Genomic DNA, 10,653 nt, shown 5'->3' on the forward strand with positions numbered 1-10,653 from the left:
TAAAGATCTCTTTAGTTATGTCAGCTCGAGAGGTTGTAGAGACAGATTTACCTTGATTTCCAGAAGGTATAAGGCCAAAACTGCCGAACTCTTGCTTGAAGAAGTGTTCTCATCATGATGATACCTCACTTGAACCTCTTTTTTAATTAAATCGTTTTACGGTTTATTCAGTGCCTGCAACAAAATTAACTTCGTACTATAATAATTTACAAGGCAGTAGACAGAGTTGAGTTAAAAAGTCGAGATCGACTGTCTCAGCACAAAAGAAAATATTAGAGCAAAACTAAACACATACCGTCCATTAGCTCAGCTTTAGATGTAAGAAAACAAAAATTCCCCTTGGACCATTCGACGATGGATTGTACAAGGATCACCACGGGTGATGATTGATAATTGCCATTTGAGAACACGCCCCTTTCGGGCAAGCCTTTCTGCCGGTTTAGTGTATCGGCTTTCAGATCGCTGTACGTTAGCTTCGAGCAAGACATCTATGAACTTGCTTCTCAGCGTAATCTTTGTTTTCACATGTTATCCATCGACAGCGCGGATTTAGCCTTTAACCTTCCTTAATGGGTGCTTTGTGCCTTTTGTTGCAGATCGCCGCAGGCAAGTTCAACCATCACCAGATCTTCGGGCATTGGATTCTCTCGGACGCGACTTGATTGAGAGACCATACGCAGATTCAACCCGGCGAAATTTGAACTCTCACATAACAAATTATCTGACCTTTTGTGAGGCGGTTTCGTCCGCTCCGTTTCCAGTGACTGAAACATTAATTACGCGTTACATAGCTTATTTAGTGTCACTCGGCCGCGTTTATGGTACTATCCTGAATCATTTAAGTAGCATTAAGCATATGCATAAGTTTCTCGGTCATGATTTGACTTGGGATAGTGATTATCGTTATACATTGTTGTTACGCGGCGTCAAGCGTTATTTAAGAACAGCAGTTCAGCGCAAGGCTCCCATCACTCCACGATTGTTATTACGCATGGTACACTTTTTCGATTTTGATAAGCCTTTGCATGTCGCTATGTGGGCGCTTTTTCTAGTAGCTTTTTACTCCTTTTTACGCAAGTCGAATTTAGTTGTTGATCGCGCAGCTCACATCTCGCCTGAGGTCCTTTTGCGGTCCGATCTTTGTTTTGATGCATCGTTCGCTTATCTCACGGTTCGCGCGTCGAAAACTATTCAGTTTCAGGAACGTCTTTTTTCTTTACCATTGCCGCGCATCCCGGGTAGTTTGTTGTGCCCCGCAGCCGCTTTGGTCAACCACCTTCGGATTAACCAGGTACCCCAGGACATGCCATTATTCTCGGTTAGGTCCGCTGGTTTATTGAGTCATATAACCACTTCGCATTTTAGTTCTTTTCTCGCCAGAGTTATCAAAGCTGTTGGTCTCGATTCTGCTAGTTACTCCCCTCATAGTTTTAGGCGCGGTGGCGCTACCTTTGCCTTTGAAGCTAAAGTACCATCTGAGTTAATTAAGGCACAGGGCGACTGGCGTAGTGACTGTTATTTAATTTATCTTGAAATGACTGATCGACAAAAGAGGGTGGCTGCTACTCACATGAATTTGGTTTTATCAACAGAGTTGATAATGTAAATTGGCCACCGTACAGAGATTCTAAAAGCTGACGTTTCGAACGTTAGCCCTTCGTCAGAGCGAATCGAGGGATTATGGGTTACGTGTAGTTTTTATAGTACATTATTGCATAACCTGCACGTTAAGCAATAAATTATACATTGGTGAGACAGGTAGACGACTAGGTGACCGATTCCGCGAACACCTTCGCGATGTTGAGAAGAATGACAAGGATGCATCCAAGCCAGTCGCTCGCCATTTTAATCTGCCTAACCACTCCAAAAAACACATGGCTATCTGCGGCCTTTCCCTACATCTAGGTACGACGGAAAGCCGCAAGAATCTGGAACAAAAATTCATCTTTCAAATCGGCACCCTTAATCCTCACGGTATTAACGAACGCTTTTCATTTAACTAATATATTCCTATTTTTCACGTTGCCATGTTACCACCAATAGCGTAGCTCCTACTCTACTATAAAAACTACACGTAACCCATAATCCCTCGATTCGCTCTGACGAAGGGCTAACGCTCGAAACGTCAGCTTTTAGAATCTCTGTACGGTGGCCAATTTACATTATCAACTCTGTTGATAAAACCAAATTTTTGTATACTACTTCCCCACCGACGCAGCACCACAGTTTCTTTAGAAACTACCCTTTCATTCATTTGCTACTCACATGGCTGCCGCTATTTCACCTATTGCTGTTTAGTTTTACTCTTCCATTTCTTCAAGTACTGTTAATTAATTTCTCTAATTATAACACTCAATCTTAATCACATACTACCCATTCCACCCTAGGTGGTTTTGTTCATTGACCTCTCGCTAGCGTCTCGTTCCGCTAGTCAATAAACTGTTTTGCCCAAACATCATAGCCTGTGTTTGATCAACCTCGTTCCCAGGGTCTCTCTTCTCTGCCTCCATTGTCGTTGAGAGAAGACCCTGGTTCACGCTGGTCACGTGGCACTCGTCGACAAACATTTTTCCACTAGGGTAGTGTTTTCGTTATATTTTGATCCCGCAACCGCACCTGGGCGAAAAAATATTCGTTTAACAAGGCATTTCTAAAATAAAAAGGTCAAAAGAGCTGATGTTATATTCCCACAGGAGATGAATTCCCACAAAAGCGGTCAAACTAAAAGCAAGAGCTTTTGTGATCGACAAGACGACTTCAATGTCGAGCGGCGATTGACGTTCGCTTTAAAAAAAATTAATTTCGTTAGTACAACAGACGTTAAATTAATTTCGTTAGTAGCCAAAGTTGCTTCTTCAGAACAAACACTAACATAAAAGAATACACCAAACACTACGTTTGCTTGATAAAAATGTCTCTTTTATTTTACGGCGACTAAAAATATATTTATTAAAGCGCGGTGCAGTGGTAAAAAAAATCTTAACGACATCGACAATTTACACGAACTTGTTGAAATATAAATATCATAAGTCAAACTGGCAACTCGCTGTACAAGATTGCGACCTTAGCAATCACGTTGTTTAACTTTCGAAAGAAAAACGAAAATCAAAGAACAAAATGAAATACCTGCACATGCTAATACAGTTTGATTTGATGGATTTGAGGTCGATATGTGACTCGAGAACTTAAATAACAACACACCGGCTGATCGCTGAACATGTTTGTTTTCCATGGATAACCGTTTCGCTTGTTTTCTTGCACGACAAAATCTTCTTTCCTTTAAAATTGTCGCAAACTATTAGCATTCTTCGTTGATCCGTACCTTCACACGGATGAAAACTTGAATAACGTGAGGATATTTTCTGTGGCTTCTTATCGATTTGACCACAACTTTTTTTCTTTCACATCGGGTTCCATATGTGTAGTACATAAAATACTGCTGTCAAACGTTTTGTCAATGGTTATCTGGCCACAAAATCAATTGCGTGCTGATTCCCTTCTTTGCAATGTCAACAAAGCCTACATTGCCACCCATCCCCTAACACACATTTCGCCAACCTCCCAGATTCTGGGAGACACGTGACCAGCGTGAACCAACGACCTTCTCTCAACGACAATAGAGGCAGAGAAGAGAGACCCTGGGAACGAGGTTGGTGTTTGATATTACTAGTAATTACGGAGGAATTGCATGCAGTTGATATATTAAAAGCGAATAACGAGGAAATCGTGCTATCAAGCCGAAATAGTACGTACTGTGTACATACTGTAGTGCGCACTATACAGTACTAAGCACTATAAACAGCGCACTATAGTACGTACTACAACGGGTGATGCCCGGTAATTTGTGTATCATTTTGACGGGTGATACCCGGCACTCTCCGTGCGAATCGGGTGTCGCTCTAACCAAAGCCCACGGTATTTGCGACCCGCAGTTTCAGCCATTTTGAAGAGTTCGTTCGTCTCAACAATTTAGAGCAAAAAGAGAGACTGCTCGCAGTGTAGGGTTAGACTTGTGGCAATTGTGTACATTCTTACTGCTCATTGATAGTTTGAAAACGCTGTTTTATGCCTGTTAGATGTAGCGGAGCAAGCAATTTAAAAAAAGTCTTATAAAGAAAACAGAAATCGGGGAAATTGACCTTCGGAAGGACTTGTTCCGTTAGTGTCTTGCGCACTTTTCTTAAATGTAAACTCCACGCCAGACACGTCAACCAAAGAAAGGCCGTCGTCTCCCCAGCAAGAGGGTGGCCCGGAGATTTTTGCTTCGATTTGATAATCGGTGTTTTTTTTCACATCAAGTGGCGTGTCAAAAACAATTTTAAACCCAAAATAAATACCAACTTTGTATTCCATTTGCTGTGACCTAAAGATATCCGTCTTGGTTTTAACAGTGGAATGGCTGTGAAGATCCTTGATCTCTAATTCAACACGATAGTCGTTATTCACACTGCCAAATAAACACATTCCATGCAACTTGATGTTGTTGCTCACGCTAAAAATAAGACAGACCTTACTTCCTTCGCAGGTCCAACGGAAACATTCGTGTACGTTGTTAAATCTATCACAAGTGCGTAACACATGGTATAAACATGACCGCTTTGTCTCTGAAAATCCCACTGCGGTGGCCGTCAATGCTGAATTGAAGAACTTTACGAGGCTGATTATTTCGTCTGGAGTTAAGATTTTTGCATCTAGGACAATGGTTGCAAATTCTTGTTCTTTCATTAAGGGAAAGCGGATTTTTTTAACTACTGCTTCCCCAAGAATACCTCTTTTTGCTTCACCATTTGCTTTTAAACCTTGCTTTTTGCATTGCTTTATCGCCCACAAGTCAACAGCTTTAAAGAGGTCGATCTCTTTCATGGTAAGAGTGTCTCTTGAGATGATTGCCTCAAGCAAGGAGCGTTGAATTGTTGCAAATCCATCTGACGTCATGACTGCTTCCGACTGTGTGTCGATCACTTTCCAACATCGATCTACCAAGGCTTTGTCGTCGTACTTTTCAGCCAATGGAAGGATGCTAAGGACATTTGGTGGGTGCAAATTATTTTGCACATATTCGCTGCATTTATCAACCAGTGATGGCACCATGTACTTCTTCGCCAAATAAAAAACCTCCATAACATTGCTTCCGCTTAAATTCACGTCATCGCTGTAAATGAAACGAAACAACTCCAACAGACTGTTGTATTCACAGTCAGGCAGTTCAATGGAGCCACTAGTTTCCGCTAACTCACCGTAAAACATAGCTTCAAACACAGGACTACCAATCGACAGCAAAAACTTGTGAGCTGGAATGACTTGCTTGCTTTCACATCGCTGAAAAGATCGTTGTTCAGCATAAACATGGTCCTTTCTCGGACTGTGGGCCTCTTTGTTTGCCAGTTTTCTCGGGTAGACATCTTCGTTTTGATGGGGAATTTACAAATGTTCACGATACTTCGCTTCCTTCGTTGTGTCCCTCAAGCCGATGCTCAGCAACGTGACTACTTTTCAGCGTATGAGACATAGGTCACACACCGCCTCTTCCTGTGTGATGATAAATGCTTCCTGATTCAAATCTGGCTTTTTACGTGACGTCACAAAAAAACTAAAGTTAAAAATTTTGAGTCCTTTCCTTCATCACGTTAAAGGCACTTAAAATAATATATGTGGCGTCCGGTCCGATCACCATAACTTTCCAACGAATTATGGCAGTGTCCTGACTATTTTGTTTTCTCGTGCTAGCCGCAAAAGTATTATTTATTACTAAAAACCTTTCATAAGTGCGGCATAATGCGTAGAACCACAGGCGGCCCAGAGTCGGAAGGTAAACAACTATAAGGATTTGTATGGGAATCTTGATAACAGACTGAAAAAGATATTTACCCGCAAAAGTTCTCAATAAAAAAGCCGTACTTTATTGTCATGGTGAATTTCTTGCTTTTTGTGTGGTTTTTTGCCTGATTGAATGCGATTTAAGCGACTTCTCAAATTCCCGAGTCGTCACTCTTCGCTAAATAAAGGAAAGGCTGGCAACTCATTTCTAACTTACCTCAGATCTCGCCGAAAAAATTCACACTTCTCCGGCATCAGTCACGCTCAAACTCCGGCGATGGCTACACGGATAAATTTACTTCCCCTTGACCAAGTTTCAAGGTACAGCGAGAATCCATTGCTGAGAAACTGCGAAAAATATTCAAATTTTCAAACTCCTTCAAGGCTCGCTAACAACCAATTTTGACACGGCTGGTCAACGGTTCACTGAGCCTCCATACGGTGAGCGCAAACATACGCAAGTGTACCCATAGTTGGGCAGAGCAAAACAAATCCCAGACTCGTCCCCAAATACCTGCCAGGGGTCATGTTCATGTTTTTAAATCGGCGAACGATATTAAAAGTTCCACACTGAAACCTTAAACACAGCTCCCATCGCTTTGGTTGCCCCACGGCATGTTATAAATCTGGATTTTCATCGAACTCCGTAAGTACTGAAGCTGTTTGGATGGAATTTGAAACGCAGTCGAAGGTATTTACTAGTGTATGAAACACAAGCCTGTTTTTCATCCGTCAACAACTCACATTATCATGACTGCAGAAGAAATTCATATGAAAAGGTCGCTGCACCTTTTCAGCCTTTTGGACACATTTTTCTGTTGAGAGTCTAGGGAAAATGCCATCGTTGAAATCATCTGTGCTTTGTTTTTGCGCTTCCAGTTGCGTTGAAATGTTCAAAATTATTTCTCACACCGGTGCATCAAGCGATATCGATCGAAAACCAACAATTATTACTCGGAATACCTGAAAGGTATCCGAGTTACAATCTCGCTTGTCTGTTTTTTGGACAGTAGAAATTACGGTGCGGTGATTTCTTTGGCTCAAAGCAATTATACTTTTTCCAATAACAACAAAGAAACAGCCGTGGTGTCGAGTGTCATCGGACGAGGGGATTTTTGCACGCGCGAGGCTTCAAACAGCTTCAGTACTTACGGAGTTCGATGAAAATCCGGATTTATAACATGCCGTGGGGCAACCAAAGCGATGGGAGCTGTGTTTAAGGTTTCAGTGTGGAACTTTTAATATCGTTCGCCGATTTAGAAACTCGAACATGACCCAGGCAGGTATTTGGGGACGAGTCTGGGATTTGTTTTGCTCTGCCCAACTACGGGTACACTTGCGTAGGTTTGCGCTCACCGTATGGAGGCTCAGTGAACCGTTGACCAGCCGTGTCAAAATTGGTTGTTAGCGAGCCTCGAAGGAGTTTGAAAATTTGAATATTTTTCGCAGTTTCTCAGCAATGGATACTCGCTGTACCTTGAAACTTGGTCAAGGGAAAGTAAATTTATCCGTGTAGCCATCGCCGGAGTTTGAGCGTGACTGATGCCGGAGAAGTATGAATTTTTTCGGCGAGATCTGAGGTAAGTTAGAAATGAGTTGCCAGCCTTTCCTTTATTTAGGGAAGAGTGACGACTCGGGAATTTGAGAAGTCGCTTAAATCGCATTCAATCAGGCAAAAAACCACACAAAAAGCAAGAAATTCACCATGACAATAAAGTACGGCTTTTTTATTGAGAACTTTTGCGGGTAAATATCTTTTTCAGTCTGTTATCAAGATTCCCATACAAATCCTTATAGTTGTTTACCTTCCGAATCTGGGCCGCCTGTGGTAGAACATTGAAAACACGGAATTCCCGAAACGGTAAAATAAGCTCCAAAAGGCACAAAAATACACCAGAGGTAAGTCATTTTTATTCATTTTATTGAATGAACGTTAAATTGAGCGTTTTTTAGGCTTCATAATCTTCGGTATTTTATTTCCCATACAAAGTCTTACAACGCGTTTAAATTCTCAACGGCTGCCTGTAACGCAACACCGCTTTTACTCAAAGGTCATCTTCCACTAGTAATCAATTATTACACGCTCTCTAGTGACGCGAACTTGGGCTGCCTATGTTCAGTTTTGTAAAAAAAACGGTCCCACCGCTACAACTTTCCAACGATTAATGCCAGTTATGAAAGGCTAGGAATAGTGATTTCTGCCAAGAAATAAGACTTATACGGCTAGCACAAACCAACAAAATATCGAGGACAGTGGCATAAATCGTTGGAAAGTTATAGCGGTCGGACCGTTTTTTTACAAAACTGAATTGTAAATTTCCTGCACCTTTACAAGACGTGACATGTAAGGAAACAGTTTTTCGAATTTCAACACTTCTGAAAGGCTTGGGAAAGTGATTTCTATCATAAAATAATACTCATATGGCTACCACAAGCCAACAAAAAAATTCAGGGCACTGGCATAAATCGTTGGAAAGTTATAGCGCTTGGACTGTGTGTTTACAAAACTGAATAATAAATTTCTTGCACGCGACCTTGCACTGTGACCTGAACCAAATATTGTCTGGAATTTATGCGCTGAAATTAAACTGATTGTGATGTCGACAATAAAAATTATGTGTACGGCTAACATAGGCTACATAAAATCACATCACCACGGTATTTCAGTAGGAAGAACTCTAAGCTTTCTCCATCGGTTTCAGAAAGATAAATTATGAATGCACTGCTCGACACTCTAAAGCAACGAATGGTTTACACTACTTGGTGCAATGTATCAACAGTAACCGTTGTAAAAGCCGGTTTGCTTAATTATTTACGACTGCTGTACTTGTCAAAGCTGTTTTTTCGAGGATACCTAAACTTCGAGCCAGGATTCGAGCTAGGATCCGAGCCAGGATTCCAGCCAGGATTCGAGCTAAGATGAGCTTTCTCCGCTATGTATTCTCGAATTTCTCGGTTAGGTTAGGTCTCGAATCGGTTAGGTTTGGTCTATTTAGGTTGGTTCTAGTCTAGTTAGGTCTAGTTAGGTCTAGTTAGGGTTAGGGCAGGTCTCGGTTAGGTTAGGTTAGGTCTTGGTTAGGTCTTGAATCCTGGCTCGGATCCTAGCTCGGATCCTGGCTCGAATCCTGGCTCGGATCCTAGCTCGGATTCTACACACAGATATTTCTGTTCAAAAGCAGCTTTTCTTACAAATATATAATTGTAAAAGTGCAGCATTTTTACATAAGAAAGCAGCTTTCTTACACTTATATAATTGTAAAAAAGCAGCAGTTTTACGTAAAGAAGCTGCTTTTTTACAAACATATATAATTGTAAAAAAGCAGCTTTTTTATAATTATATAATTGTAAAAGTGCAGCACTTTTACAAAGAAAGCAGGTTTTTTATAAAAATATATTTTTGTAAAAAAGCAGCTTTTTTTACAATTATATAATTTTTCCAAATGGTCTGGATAGCACAAGTGTTACTAATATTTTAAAAAATACAACCACACTTTTGAATTTTCGGATCATGTTTCGGTGTTCCAAACATCATCTTCAGCCATAGTGAGTGTAACATTAAAATTTTTACAAGATAATTCGTATATATATATAACTGTGGCGTAAAAAACCGGTACCGTAAAAAAGGCGTTTTTTTACAAATATATATTTTGTAAAAATGTAGCGTTTTTACAATTATATATTTGTAAAAAAACGGTCCGATCACCATAACTTGCCAACGATTTACGCCAGTGTCCTGAATATTTTGTTGTCTTGTGATAGCCGCATAAGTATTATTTATTACTAAAAATCACTTTCCCAAGCCTTTCATAAGTGCGGCATAATGCGAAATACCGTTTCCTTCCATGCCACGCCTTGTAAAGGTGCAGGAAATTTACAATTCAGTTTTGTAAAAAAACGGTCCGACCGCTATAACTTTTCAACCATTCATGCCAATGTCCTGAATATTTTGGTGTCTTGTGCTAGCCATATAACTATTATTTTATGATAGAAATCACTTTCCCAAGCCTTTCATAAGTGCCGAAATTGGAAAAACTGTTTCCTTAAATGTCACGTCTTGTAAAAGTGCAAGAAATTTACAATTCAGTTTTGTAAAAAAACGGTCCGACCGCTATAATTTTCCAACGATTAATGCCAGTATCCTCAATATTTTGTTATCTTGTGCTAGCCATATGGGAGCGATTTCAGAATACCCCCTCACTGAGGAGCCTTAGTGCTCAGATGCCGATCGCGAGGTCCGTGGTCCGCTGTCTGGCAAGGAAGGACTGGCTTCGTGGAAAGCGCTACGGTCTACCGCGGTCCGAGGTCCCGCAGTGGGCGACTAAGTGTTAGTGGAAGGGCTACCACGGTCCGCAGTCCCGCAGTGGGCCACGAAGAGTTGTTGAAAATGCTACCGCGGTCCGGGGTCCCGCAGTGGGCCACTAAGTGTTTGTGGAAGTGCTACCGCGGTCCGCAGTCCCGCAGTGTGCGACTAAGATTTTGTGGAAGTGCTACCGCGGTCCGCAGTCAAGCGTATGTATTATATGCATATGTATTATAGCATATGTATATCCGCACATGTATTATAGCATATGGATATGTTTGTAGGCGACGAGTACAACCATAGACAAAAGTAGTTGGGAAGGTTATGTAAATGAACCGCACCAGAGCTGTATTTCAACCCGCTTCTGTTAAAGCGCAAAAGAAATAGTTTCACTTTCTCTTATCCTCCCTCTTAGAACCCTCCTCCCCAATTCAATGTTAGATGGCAACTCAACAATTTCCCACTAAAACCATTCAGTTTTGCACAACATTGAATAGGGGGGAGGGAAGAGAAGCAATGAAGACGTCAAAAGTGCT

General features: G+C 41.2%; 1 pseudogene; it reads right to left on the bottom strand.

The window, feature by feature from the left end:
- Window positions 1-168: 168 nt before the first annotated feature.
- Window positions 169-5,576, bottom strand: LOC138010902 (BTB/POZ domain-containing protein 2-like; annotated as a pseudogene).
- Between the last annotated feature and the right edge of the window lie 5,077 nt (window positions 5,577-10,653).

This window comes from Montipora foliosa, chromosome 7 (genome assembly GCF_036669935.1).
Source record: "Montipora foliosa isolate CH-2021 chromosome 7, ASM3666993v2, whole genome shotgun sequence".
NCBI classification, from domain to species: Eukaryota; Metazoa; Cnidaria; class Anthozoa; order Scleractinia; family Acroporidae; genus Montipora; species Montipora foliosa.